Source organism: Sorex fumeus, unplaced genomic scaffold, assembly GCF_029834395.1.
Source record: "Sorex fumeus unplaced genomic scaffold, SorFum_2.1 ptg000131l, whole genome shotgun sequence".
NCBI lineage: Eukaryota > Metazoa > Chordata > Mammalia > Eulipotyphla > Soricidae > Sorex > Sorex fumeus.
Window position 1 is genome coordinate 14303043 of NW_026606188.1, and position 22903 is coordinate 14325945.

Here is a 22903-nt window from a genome sequence, read left to right on the forward strand (position 1 = left end):
CTTTGCAAACTGGTTGTTTATTAGATATTTGTTTAATATTCAAGTGTTTGAGTTGCACACCCCCATTTCTTTTTATAATTGATTTTCATCTTCAAAGCCTTGTGATCTGAGAGAATGGTTAATACTGTTTCTATCTTCTTGTTTTTAAGGTATACACTTGTGCTACAATATAATTGTCTACATTGGAATGTCTTGTGCACAGAAGAAGAATTTGTACTCAATTTTGTGGGGGGCAGTGCCATATATATATGTACACACACACACACACACACATATATATATATATATCTGCTATATTCATCTCTTCCTTTTTTTCCTTAAATACCAGTGCTTCCTTATTAGGTTTTTGCTGAGATGAATTACTTCAGCTATGAGATAGGAGTGTTAAACTATTCTACTACTATTGTATTACTGTTCATGTCTTTCCTCATGTCTATTAGCAGTTGTTACAAATATTTTGGTGGGCCATCTTTAGGAGCATATATGTGGAATGTGAGTGAGCTCTTCCTGATAAATTGAGAAATGATCCCATTATCATTAAAAAATGGTAATCATTGTATAATATCTCCGGGGTGGCCAGGGAGACCCCAGCGGCTCTTCCCCTAGCTGCCCGCATTCGGGGGACCCCAGGCCACTAGCTCACCTGGGGTGGCCTGGGCCATGGGACAGATGGGGGAGGAAATGAGAGCCAAGCCGTTTGATTGATCAGATGTCGTTTATTCCATTCTCCCCATGTGCCTGCCCCAGTCTCTCTGAACCTCTCGTTCTAGTCTCACTCTGCCCCTCATTCTTGTCTCCTGTCTCTCCTGCTCATATCTTCATGCTCCATCTCACAGACTGGGCTCTCTCTCTTCATGTGCCTGCTTCTGTATTCTTCATCTACATCCTTCTCTCTCTGCCCCCCTTGCTAGTCTCTTTGCACTCCATCTTGCCGCCCTGTTCTCTCTTTCATCTCTCTCCGGCTCCCTTGGCTCTCCAACTCCCCAGAACTCTGGTCAGACACTACACCCAGTTGGGTAGCAAAATTAACATAAGAGCCAGGGTGGGATGGGGGGATGGGGGGTGGGAGGGATACTGGGATATGTAGTGGTGGAATATGGGCACTGGTGGAGGCATGGGCACTCAATCATTGTATAACTAAAACCCAAGCACAAAAATTTGTAAGTCTACAACTGTACCTCATGGTGTTTCACTAATAAAAATTAAAAAAAAAGAAGAAGAAAGAAAGCCCTTCCTGACTGCCAGGCTCAAGGGCTGAAACACCACCTGGGGTATTTCAAAGCCCTTCCTGACTGCCCAAGGGCAAAATATCTCTTAAAGTATTTTTCTACTTTCCTCAGTCCAATAACTCTATCAACATCTTAATACTAGTTATTTTTGTATGGACACAGTAAGAGATACACTGAGGCTTGTAACGCAACTCTCCTGGAAACATTTTGTCACAGACTCAGATTACGGAGCTCAGACCAGATCAATCTTTCCTAACCCTAGCAGGGTCCAAATCTAGTTACTTTTTGGATCATGACAGCATTTTTCCATGACCAAACTCTTAACTTATAGTTAAGCATTATGGCATTTTAGCCAGGCCAAACTTTTTTTTTAAAATTTTTATTAGTGAAGCACCATGAGGTACAGTTGTAGACTTACAAATTTTTGTGCTTGGGTTTCAGTTATACAATGATTGAGTACCCATCCCTCCACTAGTGCCCATTCTCCACCACCCCTAATCCCAGTATCCCTCCCACCCCCCCATCCCCCCATCCCACCCAGCCTCTGTGGCAGGGCATTCCCTTTTGTTCTCTCTCCTTTTTGGTTCTGTTGTTTGCAAAAGAGGCATTGAGTGACAATCATGTTCGGTCTATAGACTACTTTCAGCATTAATCTCCCATCCTGGGAGGATCTTCCCAACACCCTTGATTTGGTGCTCCCTTCTCTATCTGAGCTGCCTTTACCCCTAGAGTGTGCGGCTGGTCTCCAAGCCATGGAGTATACCTCTAGCCAGGCCAATCTTGATGCCAGGGTAGCACATAGCTTACCGCTTGCCCTGGTTTCATCCAGTCACTTGTTGGGACCCTGCTTTTGAGGGTGCTAGGAAGTAAGGGCAGCTGAGGCTTAGGTTGAAAGAACAGATGCCCAGGAGGAAAATAACACTGAAAGTCACATTACAAAAGCATAGCATTTACTGTCTTCTTGTATCCATACAAAAAGGACATTTCTCTGAATTAACTATGCGAAGGACTTAGGGAGAAGAGAAAAACAATATTTACAAGTCAACAGAGCACAAAGAAAGAAGTTACAAATAAGCACAGAGCAATGGGAGCACTGTGATGGGAGCAACCCAATAAACCAAAACTTCCTGAGGCTACACAGGAAGGACAAAACAATGTTATCCTACACATCACTGTCCCTTATGGTCTTTGTTGCTTAAATTTAAATTCTATGTTTTCTGATAGAAGTATGGCTACTCTGGACCTTTTAAAAGAGCTATTTTCCTGTAATTTTTTTTTTCAGCCCAAGACTGTTACCTGACAGTTTGGGTGTCTTTCGTGTGGCAAAAGAAAGTTGGGTTTCATTTTCTGGTCTTCCCACTCTGGCTCTTTTGTTGGTGAGTTCAATCCACTGACATTGAGTTAGATTACTGAGATGAAGGAATTTGTTGTCATCATTTTGTATAAGTTATGCATGGTTGTGAAGTCTTTTTGTTTTTTTAAGGTAGCTCCTTTGATGCTTTATGCAAAACTGGTTTCGAGGGTGTGAAATTCCTAAGTTGTTACTTGTCCATAAAATGTTATATCATTACTTCAAATACGAATGATAATCTAGCTTTATAAAGTACCCTTGTTGAAGTGCTCATTTCATTTAGATATTTTACTTTACTCCCCCTTCCTCCATTCTTTTTCTGGACCATAGTATCTAATTTGATTGGTCTGCTATGAATCTTCTGGGATTTCCTTTGAATGAGTTCCTTTCTTGAGCTGGTACTTGCAGTATTCTGTTACTCTTTGGCTTTTGTCATTTTGATTACAATGTATTTGAAAAGATAAGTATAAGTTGCATCTGTTTATTGCAACATTTTATTGACAATAGCCAATTCTCAACACACCTCAAATGATCAAAAGAAGATCAATGGCCTATATACAAAGTGAAATACTACTCAACTCTACGGAAAACAAATCATGTCTTTTGTGGCAACGTGAATGGAACTAGTTGGTGTCCAGTTAAACAAATAAGTCATAGGGAAGACAAATGCTGTCTAATCTCATTGATCTACAGTATATAAAGAAACTAAAAAGGGAATGTTCTATAGAAACAAACCCTTGAACTCTGACAATATAATTGAGCTTATGAAATGAAGGGGTAGAGGTAGACTAAAAGTGACATAAGGACACTGGTGGAGGGTCTTTAATGCTCTGGTGGTGATAATACAATAACTTTAATCCCCAAAAGCATACAAATTAGCACTATTGTAAAAACAAAACCCAAACCAAAAAACTAAATAATTAAAAACAAATTGTAAATTTATTATTATTATTTTTATTTTTATTTTTATTATTTGCTACAACTGCTGCTGCAAAGTCATCCAAAAGCCCTTTCCAATTTCCAGATGAAATTCCGGGAAGGATGTCACTGACTTTTATCGTCACCTTTGTTATTCAGAGTAGAGTCCATTCAGCTACCTGTCTCCAGTTCATCCAAAGCTTCAAAGTTCACTCAAAGTTCAAGTTTCTCCCCACCAGCTGTGATCTGTGAAGGCCCACATGGACTACCGATCAATTACTCTGCCAGTTATTCTCTGCACTCCTTCTAACTCCCTAACAAGATAAGAGAATGGAAAGAACTTCAAGGAGTTTGTCTTATTTGATTGTCATCAATCTAGGAAGAATATTTAAAGTTGAGTTTATCCTGGAGGATTTTCCTGGTTCCATGAAAATGCTCATTCCTAGGAATTTGTTATCAATTTCACTAATCACTTTGCTTTTTCTAACACTCTCCTGAGTCTCCTGAGTGTCTGATTTATCTCCCCAAACTAACTGCTGTATCTTCCAAAAATATAGCCAGTTTTTCCTTTAGCCACTTAGCTTCAGTCACACAGGCTGCTGTTAGTCATATGAAACTTTTGCTCAGGTGTGAGTTAAATACTCACTCTACTTTTCAGAGAGCATGATGTTGGTATTACTTAACCCCTGTAATTAGACGTAAGTCAGAGGAAATCTACATCAATTCCTCTCTCACTTGGGATTGGGGAAAGAGCATGAAATACAGAAATTGATAATTACAGCTGTAAAAAATTTCTCTAAAAGAATTCCCCTTCTCTGCTATTTTCCAGATGTTTTGTTTCCAACCATTTTATATACCCTTCCTGTGAGAGTGGTTATAGGTTCAAACACTGGATTGAACCGCATCCATTATACATCCTGTAGAGATTTTCTTATAAATCTGTCTCTTGTTTTAGAATCTCAGCTTAAACTGAGACCAAATACTGTTTTACCTCCTGTTGCATTCCTAGAAGACAAATCTGTTCAAGTGGCTGGCAGGGTGGTGTGCCCACAACCCCAAGTGTTCAGCCCCCTCTGTGTTTTCTTATGTCCTGGCCTTCTCTTCTCTTCCATTTTCTGTTTAGCCCTATGTCTGAAAAGTCACTGCCCAGGGCACCTCCTTCATGCCATTAGTTATTATTTGATTCTGACTCTTCCCAATTGAATATTTCCTTGTTTTATATCTCCCTGCCCCCAAACCTGAAGATATGCTGCTTTTATATCTTAACATTTAGTCAACTCAAGGCTCCAATATTAAGAAAGAGACTATTCTACAGGAAATTGGAGAATTTCCCCTCAATACCTGGAGTGTGTGCTCTCTTCAGTACTTGTCACAGTTCTTCCACCGGTCTCTGCTGCTCTTTGAGGAAACTCTGCCTGCTTGGAGAGATGGATGAGCCTGTTGCTTATTGTCTACAAATGTGTGGAATCAAACATTGCAAGGTCTCATGTGGTGAGCTCTACTGTCAGTTGTGTTACAGCCTTTAGGTACTTATTTTGTTCTGCTTCTTTATTTGAAGTAAAAGAGTAAAGAAAGGCAAACTTTGGAAAATGGCTTGGTAAAATAAAACAAACTCAGCATAGCCATTTTTTTATAAAATAGTTTGAAATATCTTATTTACTAGTGAAAGTAAAATAATTGAAATAGATTAACTGCTGTGCATGTGAAGTTAGGAAGATATTAAAACCAACACACTGCATCTTATTGTTACCAATGATTTATTTGACCATATGATAAAGGCTATAAAGACTCAACTTTCCTCTGGAGCCTAAAAGGGATGTCTTTTATTCACTTTTAACTAATATACTTTGGGAAATTATTTGAATTTAAGAAGCTAATATTTAGAACAATTTTGATTAGATTGCATATTGAAGAGGGTTTATATATTCACTCTTAGTAATTCCCAATCTAATACTGCCAATGAGGAAACTCTGAACATCTGCCATCTAGAATTCTAAAACATCACTCACTGATAAATGTGCAACATAAGCATCATAGCTCACCCAAATGATATGCAATTTTTTTCTTCAGTCTGAGAAAAGAGCAAGTTCAAGATTAGTTACGTATTAAACACTCCATTTGGGGAGGCTAATTAGAGAGAGAAGACCTTGAAAAAGAAGTCGTCAGAAAATCCTTTCAGATGAATCTTTTTAGAAACTTAATTTGTCCTTTGTCACTGAGAGGAGCACCTATGAAAAGCATGGGTTTTCCTCCTCCAAAGACTGGTTATTAGGTTCCAAAGATTATCTGATCCTGAAGGAGTAAAAGATCAACAATGTTTATAAGATTGTCTTTAGGTTTACTGGAGCCTTTTTAGTATTGAATCAGTATAACAGGTGTGCAAAGTAGATGCCAAAAAATGTGAGCTCAAGAATTTGCATTTTTATTTTTTCCTCAGGACTTTGCAAGTGTAGAGAATAAGTAGAGCAGATAGAGTTAAAAACTGTCATTCTTTCTTTCTTTCTTTCTTTCTTTCTTTCTTTCTTTCTTTCTTTCTTCCTTTCTTTCTTTCTGTATTGGGGATTGAACTCAGGTCCTCACAAGGTGCTAGGCAAGTTCACTACTAATTATCTACATTCCTGCCCTCGCCTACCCTCCAATGCAGCTAGGCTTGACCATGCCTCTGAACTTGGTATAGGAAATACATAAGTAAAGGCCAATAGAGTCACTTCTAGGTCACACTATTTGCTATCGTTTTATCTTCTCCTCAAGTTCTCTTTGCTTTTCCAGAGGCAATAGTTCTATCCCAAAGGACAAAATATATCCTATTGCCTTGGGGAATTATTGAAGATATAGTTGTCAGATAAGCTTCAAATTTCTACAATCAATAATCTCATTTATTTGATTCTCTTCATTTATGTTTAGTTGCCAAGCCAGAAATAATAACCAAGAGTTAACCAACAGGCTTCACGGATGATTTCATAGTTTCATGATTCACAACCTTGAATCATTCTGGAGCAGGGATCCTGGAGGCCCTATGTCTTAAGTCGGAGAACTGAAGGTTGAGTAGGGGTCAGGGCCAGTGACATTTGCCAAACTGTACTTCAGTACGTTAGTATTTTAGCCTCCAATACAGTATCAGAACTGCATGGACAGAGTTTGTAGTACTGTGAAATGGAGAAAATCATCTCTATTTTATACTTGAGGAAATTATAACTTAGGAAGGTTAAATAATTTTACTCTGGTCATTTGACAAGAAAGAGCTGGTGAGAAAGAGAAAAGTTCTGAGACTGGCTTCATTAGAAAATATTTCAAGAAGATCAAGAAAGTGAGTGGAACAAGGAAAAGTTTGTTTTTTCCTTTGCCCTTCAGCTGCTGCATTAGACCATGGGCATGCTCAAACTGTGCCAACTACATTCACTGCTGTGTTCAAGACCTGAAGTCCAGTCATAGGACAATTTATTTTTCTGTGCTTGTTTCGGAGACAGGAAGCTTTAGTAAGTGGAATTTACAAAGGAAATGTAACTTTTTATTTCCTGTAAAAGTTCTACATTTAAAAAACATTAGTGTTCAATGCCTTTTTTGCAAACCTTAGCAACCAAAAGGAGAGAGAACAAAAGGGAATGCCCTGCCACAGAGGCAGGATGGGATGAGGGTATGGGAGGGGTGGGAGGGTTACTGGGATCATTGGTGGTGGAGAATGGGCACTGGTGGAAGGATGGGCACTCGATTATTGTATGACTGAAACTCAAATACAAAAACTTGTAAGGTCAACAACTCTACCACATGGTGTTCCACTAATAAAAAATTAAAAATAAATAAAAACATGATTGTTGGGTTGGAGAGATGGCACTTAGCAGTTAAAGTGCTTGTCTTGCATGGGACCTACCCAGCACTTTCCCAAGTACTGCTAGAAAACAGTCCTAAGCGCAGAGGCAGGAATAGTCCCTGAACACCTCTGCTGTGGTCTAAATTCCCCCAAATTACCAAATTTACAAAAATGTGGGTGTTGCTTGTAAGGTTAGCATAAACACATTTTAAATGATTGAGAAAAAAAGCTGATGTAAAAAGACTTATGTTACTATGTTATATTTACTTACATACAATTACATAGGGCCATACTTTTAGAATTTTTATGTATAAAAATGCTTCAGCTTTTATGAAGGAGAGCTCCCGATAGAGCTGTGAGAGCCTGCTGGAGGCATCTTGGCCAGAAAGCTCAGGGCTGAGGGAGGAGCATGTACTACTGGACACTGAATTCTGGTCTCTGCGTGCAAGGTGCTTCTGACTTCCCTGGATCCCTAGAACAATTTGCTTTTATTTTCTTTAAGATGGGATTGGTATTTGATCATTGTATAATTGAAACCCAAGCACAAAAATGTGTAAGTCTGCAACTGTACCTCACGATGTCTCACTATTAAAAATTTTTTTAATAAAAAGAAGATATGCTTATTAAAACACCACGATTTAAAAGTTATTCATAATACAATTGTTTTAGGCATATGGTTTTCCAACACCAGACCCACCAGCTGTGTGACCTTCCCTCCACCAATGTCCCCAGTTGCTTTCCCTCCCCTGTCCAGCATGTCCCTTTAGCAGGCAGATAACAAATTTACATTATATTGCTTGCTCTAAGAAGACTTAGAGCAATGATAATGCATTATCAGGAAATAAATCAATGAAAGTCAGTTTTGTGATGATTGATTGCTATATGATTTTAAAGTTATTTAAAAACAATAGGCTGAGGTGTTTCTTTTGCATGCTTTAGGCCTTGATTTGAGCTCTAATACCACCTGATTCACCAAACACTCCTAGGGGTTGAGCATCTCTCTCAGAACCAATGTGAACATTCTCCAAGAACACTATGTGGTGTGGTTCAAAAACAGAAACCAACAAACAAAAATCCAGTTCTAGAAACTTTTGATACCTTTAACTACATTATGTCTAAATTTATCTGACTATTCTTTTATTGTTGAACATTCAAGATATTTCCAAATGCTTCCTACATAATGCTTCAACCAGTTCATAAAAGCAAGAATATGACTGATAATGGAAGATATGAAATACCTGTCCTAAGCAAAAGCAGTAAAATTTAAGTTTACAGAGTAAAAGTATTAATAGATGGCAATTTTACTTTCTATTTTATACTCTTATTGATCGATTATTGGTATACATTAGTATGCAATATTCCTTAACTGATCATTGGTTTACAATAATATGGAACTTCAGAGGTTTAATGTCACACCTCTGTGTGCATAATTTTCAACCACTTGCACCAGCAAATTCTAGGGCTGTCCCATGTGCAAGGTTATTTTGTAATAATAAAAACCTCATTCCCACCATAATATTTTAAGTATGTTTCATCTCATTCATGCCAGTACTGATGATTTTGAAAAGATGCTCTAAGATGAACAGTTAAAAATGGTACTAGTAGACTATTGGCATAAATAAGGACAAAATGGTATCTATTATTTAAAAATAGTTCATATTTTTAAAAATTCTATTAGTATTTTTAGTTAAAAATTATTAGTAGTAGGCCAATGAGATATTACAGTGGACAGGTTGCTTGCCTTGCATGCAGCTGGCCCACATTCAGTGTCTAGCACCCCATATGGTCCCTGAAGTATTACAAAGAGGAATCCCTGAGCACAGAGTCAGGAGTAAGCCCTAAGTACCACAGGGTGTAGCCCCAAGAGCCAATGAAAAACTAAATACTAATAATATTAGAATTTAACACAAATTAATTCCTTTACATTGACTCAATGTTGTGGAATCATTATTCTTATTTCACAGGAAATTAAGGTGGACACTGGTCTGAGGGCATTTATCCTAGACTAGTAGATATGAGGGTCAGATCTGCACCCAACAGCTTTTAGGGAAAGTTCTCTTAGACTATCTGGATACTATTCTGCTTTCTAATTCTTTGATCGGTGAACAGTGACCTGTTTTAATATGAGTTCCACATCTGATTCTCCCATTACTAAAAAAAAATAGACATTTAGATAAGCTGGATAGCAAATTAACATTCAGCAACTCTGGGTCTGGAGCAATAGCACAGCGGGTAGGGCATTTGCCTTGCACGCAGCCAACATGGCCAACCCAGGTTCGATTCCCAGCATCCCATACGGTCCCCCTGAGCACCGCCAGGAGTAATTTCTGAGTGTATGAGCCAGGAGTAACCCCTGAGCATCGCGGGTGTGACCCAAAAAGCAAAAAAAAAAAAAAATCATTCAGCAACTCAGAGTTTGGTAATGTTTTCAGCCCAGTTATAAATAGATATGTATGTACACACATATGTATATGTATTTCCCACTTTTCGATGGTTCATAAAAAATAGCTTTAAGTCCCTTACCTTTTAAAAATAGGTGCTGAATGAGAAAATGCTCTACATCATTAATCATCAGGGAGATGCAGATCAAAACCACAATGAGATAGCATCTCACACCTCAGAGACTGGCCCACATTCAAAAGAACAAAAGCAACCGATGCTGGCGTGGATGTGGCGAGAAAGGGACACTCCTTCACTGTTGGTGGGAATGTCCACTGGTTCAGCCCTTCTGGAAAACAGTATGGATGATTCTCAAAAAATTAGAAATTGAGCTCCCATTTGACCCAGCAATACCACTCCTGGGAATATATCCCAGAGAGGCAAAAATGTGTAGTCGAAGTGACATCTGCACTTGTTTGTTCATTGCAGCACTCTTTACAATAGCCAGAAACTGGAAGAAACCTGAGTGCCCAAGAACAGATGACTGGTTAAAGAAACTTTGGTACATCTACACAATGGAGTACTATGTAGCTCTTAGAAAAGATGAAGTCATGAAATTTACATACAAGTGGTACAACATGGAAAGTATCATGCTAAGCGAAATGAGTCAGAAAGAGAGGGATAGACATAGAAAGATTGCATTCATCTGGGGGATATAAAGTAACAAAATAGGAGATTAATACCCAAGAATAGCTGAGATCAGCACCAGGAGGATTACTCCATAGCTTAGTGGCCAGTTGGGCATTCTAGAGGAAAGGGCAGCACAGATAGAGAAGGGAACACCAAATAAAGGGTGTTTGGAGGTCCCTCCCAGGAGGGAGGGGAGATGCATGTCGAAAGTGGACTATGGACTGAACATGTTTGCCACTCAATGCCTCTTTTGCAGACCACAACACCCAAAAGGAGAGAGAGAACACAGGGGATTGCCCTGCCACAGAGGCAGGGGGGGATGGGGGGATGGGGGTGGGGGGGACATTATCCATGGTGGTGGAAAATGGGCACTGGTGGAGGGATGGGTATCTGATCATTGTATAATTGAAACCCAAGCACAAAAAATTGTAAATCTACAACTGTACCTCATGGTGTTTCACTAATAAAAAAAAAAGTTTAATAAAATAAAAAAAAATAAACCATAAACTATAAAAAAAAAATAGGTGCTGAAGGCCCAGAGTGAGAGGACAGCAGCTCAGGTATTTGCCTTCTGCCTAGAAACCTGGGTCCAACCTCCAGCATAGCATATGGTTCCCTAAGCACTCCAAGAGTAATGCCTGAGCAAGAACCAAAAGTAAGTCCTGAGCACTGCCAGATGTGACATTGGAATGAACCAAAACGAAAAAACAAACAAACAGAAAACAAAGATAAGTTCTGGGAAGCCAAGAGCCACTCCTGGCAGTGCCCAAGGGGACTCTCCAGTGCCAAGGTGTTCAGGACCTCAAGCTGCGAGGTATGTGTTCTACCATTTGGGTTATCACCCCTGCTTGTATGAAAAGCAGAAAAGCATCTGCTTTCATTAAGGACATCCACTAGTAACTTTTCCCCAAAATTGACAGAAACACAAAAGGAAGTTTTCTCTTATAAGACAAAAAAAAAACCTGAAAAGTGCCTTCAAGATCTTGGTGTTGACTACTTCAGGTCTAATATCCGAGTAAACTGTGTTGATGTGGAAAATAAGATGCCAGCAACCTCATCAAGTGCTACACGTGTTCCCCAAAGTACTTGAGGCTCTGCCTGAAGCTTGGGGCTTTGGTAGGGAAAGTGGATAAAAGCAGAAAGGGGTGGAGGACTGGTGTAGGAGAAGGTCCATGCAGGCAATATTCTGCTGATGTCGGTGATTTGATGAAGTCACAGGGAAACTGACCTGTCCTTTCTAAAACTCAGGAGGATAGCACCAGAAAACTCCGGCCTTTAGTGGGCAGCATGAAGGACCAGACATGAACAATTTGTTCTTTTTTTTAAAATTTTTATTAGTGAAACACAATGAAGTACAGTTGTAGACTTACAAATTTTTATGCTGGGGTTTCAGTTATACAATGATTGAGTACCCATCCCTCCAACACTGCCCATTCCCTGCCTCCAATGCTCCCTGCATCACTCCCAACCCCCCCCCCCCCATTTCACCCCACCCCTGTGGCATGTGGCAGGACATTCCTTTTTGTTCTCTCTCTCCCTTTGGGTACTGTGGTTTGCAAAAGAGGCACTGATTGGCAATCATGTTCAGTCTATAGTCTACTTTCAGCATGCATCTCTCATCCTGGGAGGATCCTCCCAACATCCGTTACTTGGTGCTCCCCTCTCTATCTGAGCTGCCTTCTCCCCCAGCATGTGCAGCTGACCTCCAAGCCATGTGGTGAAACTCCTGATACTTATCTTGGCTATTCTTTGGTGTTAGTCTCCCATTTTGTTACTTTATGTTCCCCAGATGAACACAATCTTTCTATGTCTGTCCCTCTATTTCTGACTCATTTCTCTTAGCATGATACTTTCCATTTAGTACCACTTGTATGTAAATTTCATGACTTCATATTTTCTAACAGCTGCATAGTACTCCATTGTGTAGATGTACCAAAGTTTCTTTAACCAGTCATCTGTTCCCGGGCACTCGGGTTTTTTCCAGATTTTGACTATTGTGAATAGTGCAGCAATGAACATAGAAGTGCAGATGTCATTTCTACTGTACTTTTTTTGCATCTTCGGGATATATCCAGGAGTGGTATTGCTGGGTCAATTGTTCTTTAGTTTGTGACTGACTCCAATTTCACACAAAGCACACTTCATAGGAATTCTTCTTCTTCTTCTTCTTCTTCTTCTTCTTCTTCTTCTTCTTCTTCTTCTTCTTCTTCTTCTTCTTCTTCTTCTTCTTCTTCTTCTTCTTCTTCTTCTTCTTCTTCTTCTCCTGCTTCTTCTTCTTCTCCTCCTCCTTCTTCTTCTTCTTCTTCTTCTTCTTCTTCTTCTTCTTCTTCTTCTTCTTCTTCTTCTTCTTCTTCTTCCTTTTTATTCTTCCTCTTCCTCTTCTTCTTCCTGTTCTTCCTTCTCCTCTTCCCCTTTCTTCTTTTTTAAGTTACTTGCTCTGTTAAATAAAAACATCCTTTCTTTCTGTCAGTGCTCAGGCTTACTCCTGACTCTGTGCTCAGGGATCTTGGCAGGGTTCAGGGTGCCAGGGATAGAAGCTCAGTAAGTCATATGAGAGGCAAACGCCCTACCCATTGTACTGTCTTAGGTCCCTACAAGAACAATTCTCTCTGCTAGAGGAAGGACAGAAGCAAGAAGTGAGTGATCTAGCACCAGTGGAAAAGGAGCTGTGATTCCGCCTACACAGCAGCAGGGTCGGCTTCCCAGTGGTGGACAGCACCAGTGCTGGCATCGCTGCAGTCACGTGACAAAGGTTTGAGAGCCATAGGGAGAGTTTTCTCTGTGGAAAATGTGTTATTCATTATATATGGCATTGGTGGAGAGGACAAGTTCCAATTATCCTTTTCAGAGATCTGGAAAAACATGACATAAATCTGACAATCACTCTTGAAGATCTTTCAAAAATTATATTTGAGGCACTGTGGTTTTCCAATGCTGTTAATGATCAGTTTCATGCATGCATCACACAATCCATCACCATATCCTCCCTCAGTAACCCCATTCCTGCCACCTTTTTCTCAGTGTCCCTCCTTCTCCTATTGCCCACCTATCTCTCTCATGTGGTGAGCTTCCTATTAAGGACAGTTTTCAGTTTCCATTGCCTGTGGACATTCATTATTTCCTACTATGTATCTTTATAGCCTATATATGGGACATTATTCTATATTTATCCCTTTCCTTATGTCAAACTTCATTCAGCATGATATTCTTCACATTCATCTATGTGGCAGCAAATTGCATGATTTCATCTTTTTTGATAGCTGAGTAGTGTTCCACTGTGCTACAGATTTTTTCTATCCAGTCATTGACTCTTGGACACTTGGATTGTTTCCAAGTTTTGGCTAGTGTGTCTGGTACTACAATGAACATCAGAGAGCAAATGTATTTTCTGAACAGATTTTTTGTGTGTGTATGGGGGAGGAGGAGGTATCAGGGTTGATGCCAAGCAATGAAACTTCTGCATCAGATGGGAGCTCATGTATTAGTGTTTTAAGGAGTTAAATTAAGTCAAATTAAGTATGACTTAAATTTTAAAAGCACATGTAGGTTTAGAGTTGGTTGGCAGAATGTTTTGCATTCCTACCAAAATCATGTAATAAAATTCAAGAGCCAAAATAGTTCAGCGTGTTCTATTTCAATCTTCATGTCAACAACAATGGACCATAAACTTTTGTTTTGAATAGCAGTTTGTTAGAATATAGTATTGTTCTATTTCTGATTAACTATAATTCATGATGAAAGTTAATTGAAAATTTTCTTTTTCTTGCATTTATTTTACTTCCTTTTTATGATTTATTTTCTGATATAAATACATTGATATTGACATATTTTAGTAATTTTTCGGAGTTGGAGGAGACACACAACTCACTTGTCTAATCTTTTAGAAGGAATGGGCGATTTGTAAGTTGATGTGAGATCATTGTGTCTGTAAAGAAAAGGAGAATTCAGGAATTCCCATTCTACCTTCTTGTTTATCAAACACAATACATCAGGATCCTTCGTGAGCTGTATTACTGATTTATTACCAGGATCTCACCATTCTACAAAGAAGTGATCACTGACATCAAGAGAGGGGTTCCGCAGGGTGATACCATTTCACCCAAACTTTTCTGTGCCACCCTCAAGAACATCATGTGACGGCTGCAATGGGAAGGAATGGGAGTGAAGATAGACGGTCGACAACTACACCACCTCTGCTTTGCTGATGACATCGTTCTAATACCACCAAACATTAGCCAAGTGGCACAAATGCTGGCTGACTTTGACTGTGAGTGTGGAAAGGTCGGACTCCAGCTGAATCTCACGAAGACAATGTTTTTGAGAAACAGTCTCATTCATGACATTCCATTCGTTCTCAACAGAACAACCATCTCCGAATGCAACAGTTATGTGTACCTAGTTCGAAAAGTCAACATGACAAATGACCTGGCTGGCACCTGAGTTGTGCAGGAGGAAGAGAGAGGCTTTGAATGCCTTCAAGTGCTTCGAAGAAATAGCTAAGAGGATGAAGAACCTATGGCTCCAGGCACATCTCTTCTATTCCACTGTTCTTCCTGCATTAACATACTCCTCAGAGACCTGGGCCCTACGAAAACAGGATGAGAGCACTATTCAGGTCTCCTAAAGGGGAATCAAAAGAGCTATGCTTGGAGTATCACGTTTCACTCAAATGAGACAAAGAATTCGGAGTTCCGACCTCCGTTGTCGAATGGAGTACTATGTAGCTGTTAGAAAAGATGAAGTCATGAAATTTACATACAAGTGGTACTACTTGGAAAGAATCATGTTAAGCGAAATGAGTCAGAAAGGGAGGGATAGACATAGAAAGATTGCATTCATCTGAGGACATGCTAGGGAAAAAGGCAGTTCAGATTGAGAAGGGAGCACCAAATAAAGAGTGTTGGGAGGATCCTCCCAGGATGGGAGAAGCATGCTTAAAGAATACTATAGACCAACTATGATTGCTACTCAACGCCTCATTTGCAAACCAGAACACCCCAAAGGAGAGAGAGAACAAAAGGGAATGCCCTGCCACAGAGGCAGGGTGGGATGGGGGGATGGGGGTGGGAGGGATACTGGGACCCGTGGTGGTGGAAAATAGGCACTGGTGGAGGGATGGGTACTTGATAATTGTATATCTGAAACCCAAGCACAAAAATTTGTAAGTCTACAACTGTACCTCATGGTGTTTCACTAATAAAAATATAAAAAATAAATAAATAAAAATAAAACTCTGGAAAAAAAACAAAAAAGAATTAGGGATGCTGTCTCATTTGCCAAGGTGTCAAAAATCAGAGAGGCTGGACACATAATGAGATTTGGAGACAACAACTAGACTAGAGCAGTTACAGACTGGATTCCACGGGTTGTCAAAAGATCACGTGGCCGCCCACCTACCAGATGGTCAGACTTTGTCAAGACCCTGAACCATTGGTTTGAGGCTCCTCATGTTCCTAGAATGAACAGATGCCATTGGGCTACACTGGCAGGCGACAGGGACAAATGGAGATGTTACTGGAGCCTGCTTGAACAACTCTATGATTAACGGGAAGTCAATGATCAAGTGATCTTCTTGTTTATGATAAAAATGAGTCAGTCTGCATCTGCAATTTTCATCTGGAACCTCGGTGTCTCAGCTTCTGATCCAATCATAGCAATAAAAGGGGGTATTAAAATTTATGTTTCACATTAAGTAACATCAACTGGTTTATTTTTTATCACCAGCTTGCCAGAATTTCAAAAGGAACAGAATAATTTTCAGTACTTATATGGTATTAGTAATTCACAAATTAGCTTCAGGCTCAGAAGCTAAGTCAAACTCAGTCGTCTGCATTCAAGGATGCTCAAACTTAGTGCAAAAGGACCATTTGAAAAGCAAAGCTGTCAGCTGTTGGTGCCTTTAGACAGGGAGGTCCATTTCTCTTCCTCATGTGCTCACAGCACCTGTCAGAACTCATTGCTTACCAAAGCAAAGAACTTACCTAAGTTAGCATAAGTACAAAATGAAGCATAAAAAAAATAACCCATGTTCTCCATCCCACTCAGGTCAGTTTATCTGCCACTTCTTGAACCCGGGACTTGGATTTCTCCCCGCAAGCCCCCCAGGCGTCCTCTCGGACCTTGAGAGACAAAGCAGCTCTGAGCCTCTGCTCTTCCTCTTCGTCCCCCAAGCTGAGCTGGTCTTCTCCCCGCCCAGTCTTTACTCCCCCCCCAATCAGGTTTCCGTGGGGGTGTGGCCTCTTTAGAAGTGGGGGTGGCTTCTGTACAAGTGGGCGTGGCCAAGGCTCATGTGGCCACAGGTAGTTTAGTCATTCCAAGGAATCTAGTCCCCACACTTAAACTCCAACATGAAGAAACAACGTAAATCCCCACCACAAGGGGAGGTTGTGGTGGGGATTTACGTTGTTTCTTCATGTTGGAGTTTAAGTGTGGACTCTTCATGATGAAGAGTCCAGAAGCCTCTGTAGGTGCTGCTCACCTACGGAACCTCTCTGACAAAGAATTCAGATATGAAGTCATGAAGATGTTCAATGAACTCAATGAAACAGTCAGACAGATATCCAGTAAATTGAAGGAGGATATGAAAGAAACAATCGATCAGACAATCGAGAAAATCCAGGAAGAAATGAGAGCAGAAATTGGAAAGCTATGCACAGAAATGTCACAAATCAAAGATTCCGTAAATGAAATAAAAAACTCAGTATGTGCCCTCAAAAGTAGAAATGACCACAGCTGAGGAAAGAATCAGTGAGCTAGAAGAAAACCTGCACCAAGCCAACAGGCAACAACAAACACTAGCAAGGGACCTCAAAATAGCTCGAGAGAGAATCAGACTCCTAGGAGACGATTTCAAGAGAAACAGCATTAGAATCATTGGAATACAAAAAAACTCAGGGAAACAATCCCAATGAAAAAGCCATGGTTAAGCAAATCATCGCTGAAAAATTCCCAGAGCTGGATTCAAGGAGCCTGAAGGGTGCCAGCTAAAAGAGACCCTAACAAAAACACTCCAAGACATATCATAGTTAGAATGATGAATGCTGCCAATAGAGACACAATACTGCAAGCACCAAGGTCTAAGAAGGAAATCAAATACAAAGGAGCAACCCTTAGATTCACAGCAGATCTATCAGAGGAAACCCTCCAAGCCCGAAGGCAGTGGCGAGATATAGTGAAAAAAACTCACTGATATGAATGTTTCACCAAGAATACTCTATCCACCTAAACTCTCACTCAAAATTGAAGAAACTGTACAATATTTTCTAGATAAACAGCAGGTCAGGAATTTCATAGACTCAAAACCAAACCTAAAAGAAGGGCTAAAGGGGCTACTCTAAGACAAGACAAACCCTACAAGCAGACTCTTACAAAAAGACGACACAAAACCCCATAACAATAATCTTTCTCAAAGTCAACGGTCTAAATTCACCATTTAAAAGACAGTGGCAAAATGGATTCAGAGACAGAACCCAACTTTCTGCTGCCTACAAGAAACTTAACAGTGAGAGCAAACACAGACTCAATGTGAAAGGATGGAAAACAATCCTGCAAGCAAACAGTTCCATCAAAAAAGCTGGAATGACCATACTAGTATCCGACAACATTAATTTCACATTGAAAAAGATTAGAAGGGATAGCGAAGGCTATTTTCTCTTCATCAACAGATACGTACAACAGGAGGAAATCACACTCTTAAATGTATACACACCTAATGAGGGAACAGCTAAATATTTAAAACAACTGCTAACAGATTTTAAGGAGGACATTGCTAGCAACACAGTAGTAGTTGTAGACTTCAACATTGCCGTATCATCACTGGATAGATCAACAAAAACAAAACTAAGCAAAGAATCTTTGGCTTTGAACGAAGAAATAGAAGAGAAAGAGCGTATAGACCTATACAGGGCATTAAACCCCCAAAAGAAAGAAAACACATTGTTTTCCAGTGTGCATGGAATAGTTTCCAAAATAGACTATGTGCTAGGCCACAAAACGTACCTCAATTGAATCTCGAAGATAGAAATAGTATAAACCATCTTTTCAGACCACGATGCACTGAGGATAGAAGTGAATCACACACAGACATGGAGAACCAAATCAAACACCTGGAAATTAAACAACTCAATGCTGAACAATGAGTGGGTCAGGAAGAAAGTCAAAGACGAAATCAAAAGATACCTGGAAACAAATGAGAATGAAGACATGAGCTACCAGAACTTATGGGATGCAGCAAAAGCCATATTAAGGGGAAAATTTATAGCTCTGCAAGCTTTTCTCAGGACGGAAGAAAGGATGCACATAAACAACTTAACTTCACAGCTCAAGATCTTAGAAAAGGATCAACAGAAGGAGCCCAAATCGGGCAGAAGGAAAGAGATCACAAAACTTAGAGCAGAAATCAATGACATGGAAACCAAAGAAACAATCTGAAAGATCAATGAAACCAAGAGCTGGTTCTTCGAGAAAATAAACAAGCTAGATAAACCACTAGCAACACTCACAAAGAAACAGAGAGAGAACCCTAAAAAACCGAATCAGAAATGAGAAGGTGGATATCAAAACAGACACCAAACAAATTCAAAAGATCATCAGAGACTACTTTGAAAGTCTGAATGCCACGAAACAATAGAACCTAGAAGAAATGGATAAATTCCTGGATTCCTATCATCTCCCAAAGCTGAATCAAGAAGATTTAGAGTACCTGAATAGACCTATTAACATCAAGGAAATTGAAACTTTTATCAAAAGTCTTCCCAAAAGGGTTGGACCAGTCGGCATTCCCACCAGCAGTGAAGGAGGGTCCCTTTCTCGCCACATCCATGCCAGCACCAATTGCTTTTATTCTTTTGGATGTTGGCCAGTCTCTGTGGTGTGAAATGATATCTCATTGTTGTTTTGATCTGCATCTCCCTGACGATTAGTGATGTAGAGCATTTTCTCATGTGCCTTTTTTGCCATTTGGATTTCTTCTTTGCTAAAGTTTCTGTTCATTTCCTTGCCCCAGTTTTTGATGGGGTTGGGTGTTTTCTTCTTCTGAAGTTCAACTAGTACCTTGTATATTGTTGTTATCAACCCTTTGTTGGATGTGTATTTGGCGAATATCCTTTCCCATTCTGTAGACTGTCTTCGTATTTTGGTCACTGTTTCTTTTGAGGTGCAGAAGCTTCTTAGTTTAAGATAGTCCATTTGTCTATCTCTGTTTTCACTTGCTTGGCCAGTGGCGTGACATCTTTGACGATACCATTAGCTTCAATATCATGGAGGGTTTTGCCAACTTTGTCTTTAATGAACTTTATGGATTCTGGTCTGATGTTGCGGTCTTTAATCCATTTTGATCTTACTTTTGTGCATGGCGTTAGGCAGAGATCTAAGCCCACTTTTTTTCATGTAGCTGTCCAGTTTTGCCAGCACAACTTATTAAAGAGGATTTCCCTGCTCCACATCACTTTTCTTGCCCCCTTATCGAAGATTAGATGATCATATGCTTGGGAGGAGATGTCAGTATATTCAACCCTATTGCATTGGTCTCCAGTTCTGCCTTTGTTCCAGTACCATGCTGTTTTCATTATTACTGCTTTGTAGTAGAGTTTGAAGTTAGGGAGGTTGATTCCTCCCATTTTCTTTTTCCCAAGAATTGCTTTAGCTATTCGTGGGGGCTTATTGTTCCATATAAATTTCAGGAGAGTTTGCTCCATTTCTTTGAAGAATGTCATGGGTGTCCTTATAGGGATCGCATTGAATTTGTACAGCGCTTTGGAGAGTATTGCCATTTTGACAATTTTAATTCTCCCCATCCATGATCAGGGGATATTTTTCCATTTCCTCATGTCCTCTTTTATTTTTCTGAAGTAGCGTTTGGAAAACAGTATGGACGATTCTCAAAAAATTAGAAACTGAGCTCCCATTTGACCCAGCAATACCACTCCTGGGTATATATCCCAGAGAGGCAAAAAAAGTATAGTCAAAGTGACATCTGCACTTGTTTGTTCATTGCAGCACTCTTTACAATAGCCAGAAACGGGAAAAAACCTGAGTGCCCAAGAACAGATGACTGGTTAAAGAAACTCTGGTACATTTACACAATGGAGTACTATGTAGCTGTTAGAAAAGATGAAGTCATGAAATTTACATACAAGTGGTACTACATGGAAAGTATCATGTTAAGCGAAATGAGTCAGAAAGAATGGGATAGAAACAGAAAGATTGCATTCATCTGGGGAACATAAAGTAACAAAATTGGAGACTAACACCCAGGAGTGGCCGAGATTAGTACCAGGAATCTTACTCCATGACTTGGAGGCCAGCCACATGTGCTAGGGGAAAAGGCAGCTCAGATAGAGAAGGGAGCACCAAATAAAGGGTGTTGGGAGGATCCTCCCAGGATGAGAGAAGTAAGCTGAAAGTAGACTATAGACCAAATATGATGGCCACTCAATGCCTCTCTTGCAAACCAGAGGACCCAAAAGGAGATAGAGAGAACAAAAGGGAATGCCCTGCCACAGAGGCAGGGTGAGGTAGGGGACGGGGGGGGGGGGGTGGGTGGGATGCTGGGACCCGTGGTGGTGGAGGATGGGTACTGGTGGAGGGATGGGTACTTGATCATTATATAACTGAAACCCAAGCACAAAAATTTGTAAGTCTATAACTGTACCTCATGGTGTTTCAGAAAAAAAAAAAGCCTTCCTAAATACAAAAGCCCAGGTCCAGATGGGTTTACTAGCGAATTTTTCCAAACATTTAAAGAGGACCTACTGCCAGTTCTTCTCAAGCTTTTCCAGGAAATTGAAAAAACAGAAACTCTCCCAAACAGTTTCTATGAAGTCCATATCTCTATAATACCAAAAGGAAACAAAGACACCACAAGAAACAAAAACTACAGGCCGATATACCTGACGAACACGGATGCGATGATTCTCAACAAAATACTAGCAAACAGAATTCAACTACTCATCAAAAAGATCATACACCGTGACCAAGTGGGATTCATCCCGGGGATGCAAGGATGGTTTTACACTTGGAAATCAATCAATATAATCCATCATATCAAAAAAAGAAAAGAGAAAATCATATGATCATATCAATAGATGTAGAGAAAGCATTTGACAGGATCCAGCACCCGTTTATGATGAAAACCCTCACCAAAATGGGGATAGAGGGGACTTTCCTCAATATAGTTAAAGCCATCTACCACAAGCCTACAGCAAGCATCATCCTCAATGGAAAAAACTGAGAGCATTCCTTCTAATATCAGGGGTGAGACAAGGATGTCCACTCTCTATACTGCTGTTCAAAACAGTACTGGATGTACTTGCAATAGCGATTAGGCAAGTAAAAGTTATTAAGGGCATCTAGGTAAGAAAAGAAGAAATCAAGCTCTCACTATTCGCAGATGATATTATACTATACTTAAACAACCCTAAAACCTCTACCAAGAAACTCCTAGAAACAATAGACTTGTATAGTAAAGTTGCAGGCTATAAAATCAATATCCAAAAGTCCATGCTTTCCTATAATCAAATAGTGAAAGAGAAGAAAGTGACATTAAGAAAACAATCCCACTCACAATTGTGCCCCAGAAAATCAAGTACCTAGGAATCAGCTTAACTAAGGAAGTAAAGGACCTGTACAAAGAAAACTACAAAACGCTACTGTAGGAAATAAAAGAGGACACGAGGAACTGGAAAAATATCCCCTGTTCATGGATCGGGAGAATTAACATTGTCAGAATGGCAATACTTTCCAAAGCACTGTACAAATTCAACGCAATGCCTATTAGGATACCCATGACATTCTTCAAAGAAATGGGCCAAACAATCCTGAATTTTATATGGAACAATAAGCCCCCATGAATAGCTAAAGCAATTCTTGGGAAAAAGAAAATGGGAGGAATGAAACTCCTTAACTTCAACCTCTACTTCAAAGCAGTAATAATGAAAACAACATGGTACTGGAACAACGGCAGAGCTGTAGACCAATGGAACAGAGTTGAATATACTCACATCTCCCCTCAAGCATATGATCATCTAATCTTTGATAAGGGGGCAAGAAAAGTGAATTGGAGCAAGGAAATCCTCTTTAACAAATTGTGCTGGCAAAACTGGTCGGCTACATGAAAAAAAGTGGGCTCAGATCTTTGCCTAACGCCATGTACAAAAGTAAGATCAAAGTGGATTAAAAACTTCAACATCAGACCAGAATCCATAGGTACATTGAAGACAAAGTTGGCATAATCCTCCATGACATCGAAGCTAATGGTATCTTCAAAGATGTCAGGCCACTGGCCAAGCAAGTGAAAACAAAGATAGACAAATGGGACTATCTTAAACTGAGAAGCTTCTGCACCTCCAAAGAAACAGTGACCAAAATACAAAGACAATCTACAGAATGGGAAATGATATTCGATGAATACACATGCAACAAGGGGTTGATATCAAGGATATACAAAGTATTGGCTGAACTCCACAAGAAGAATACTTCAAACCCCATAAAAAAAATGGGACGATGAAATGAATAGAAACTTTCTCAAAG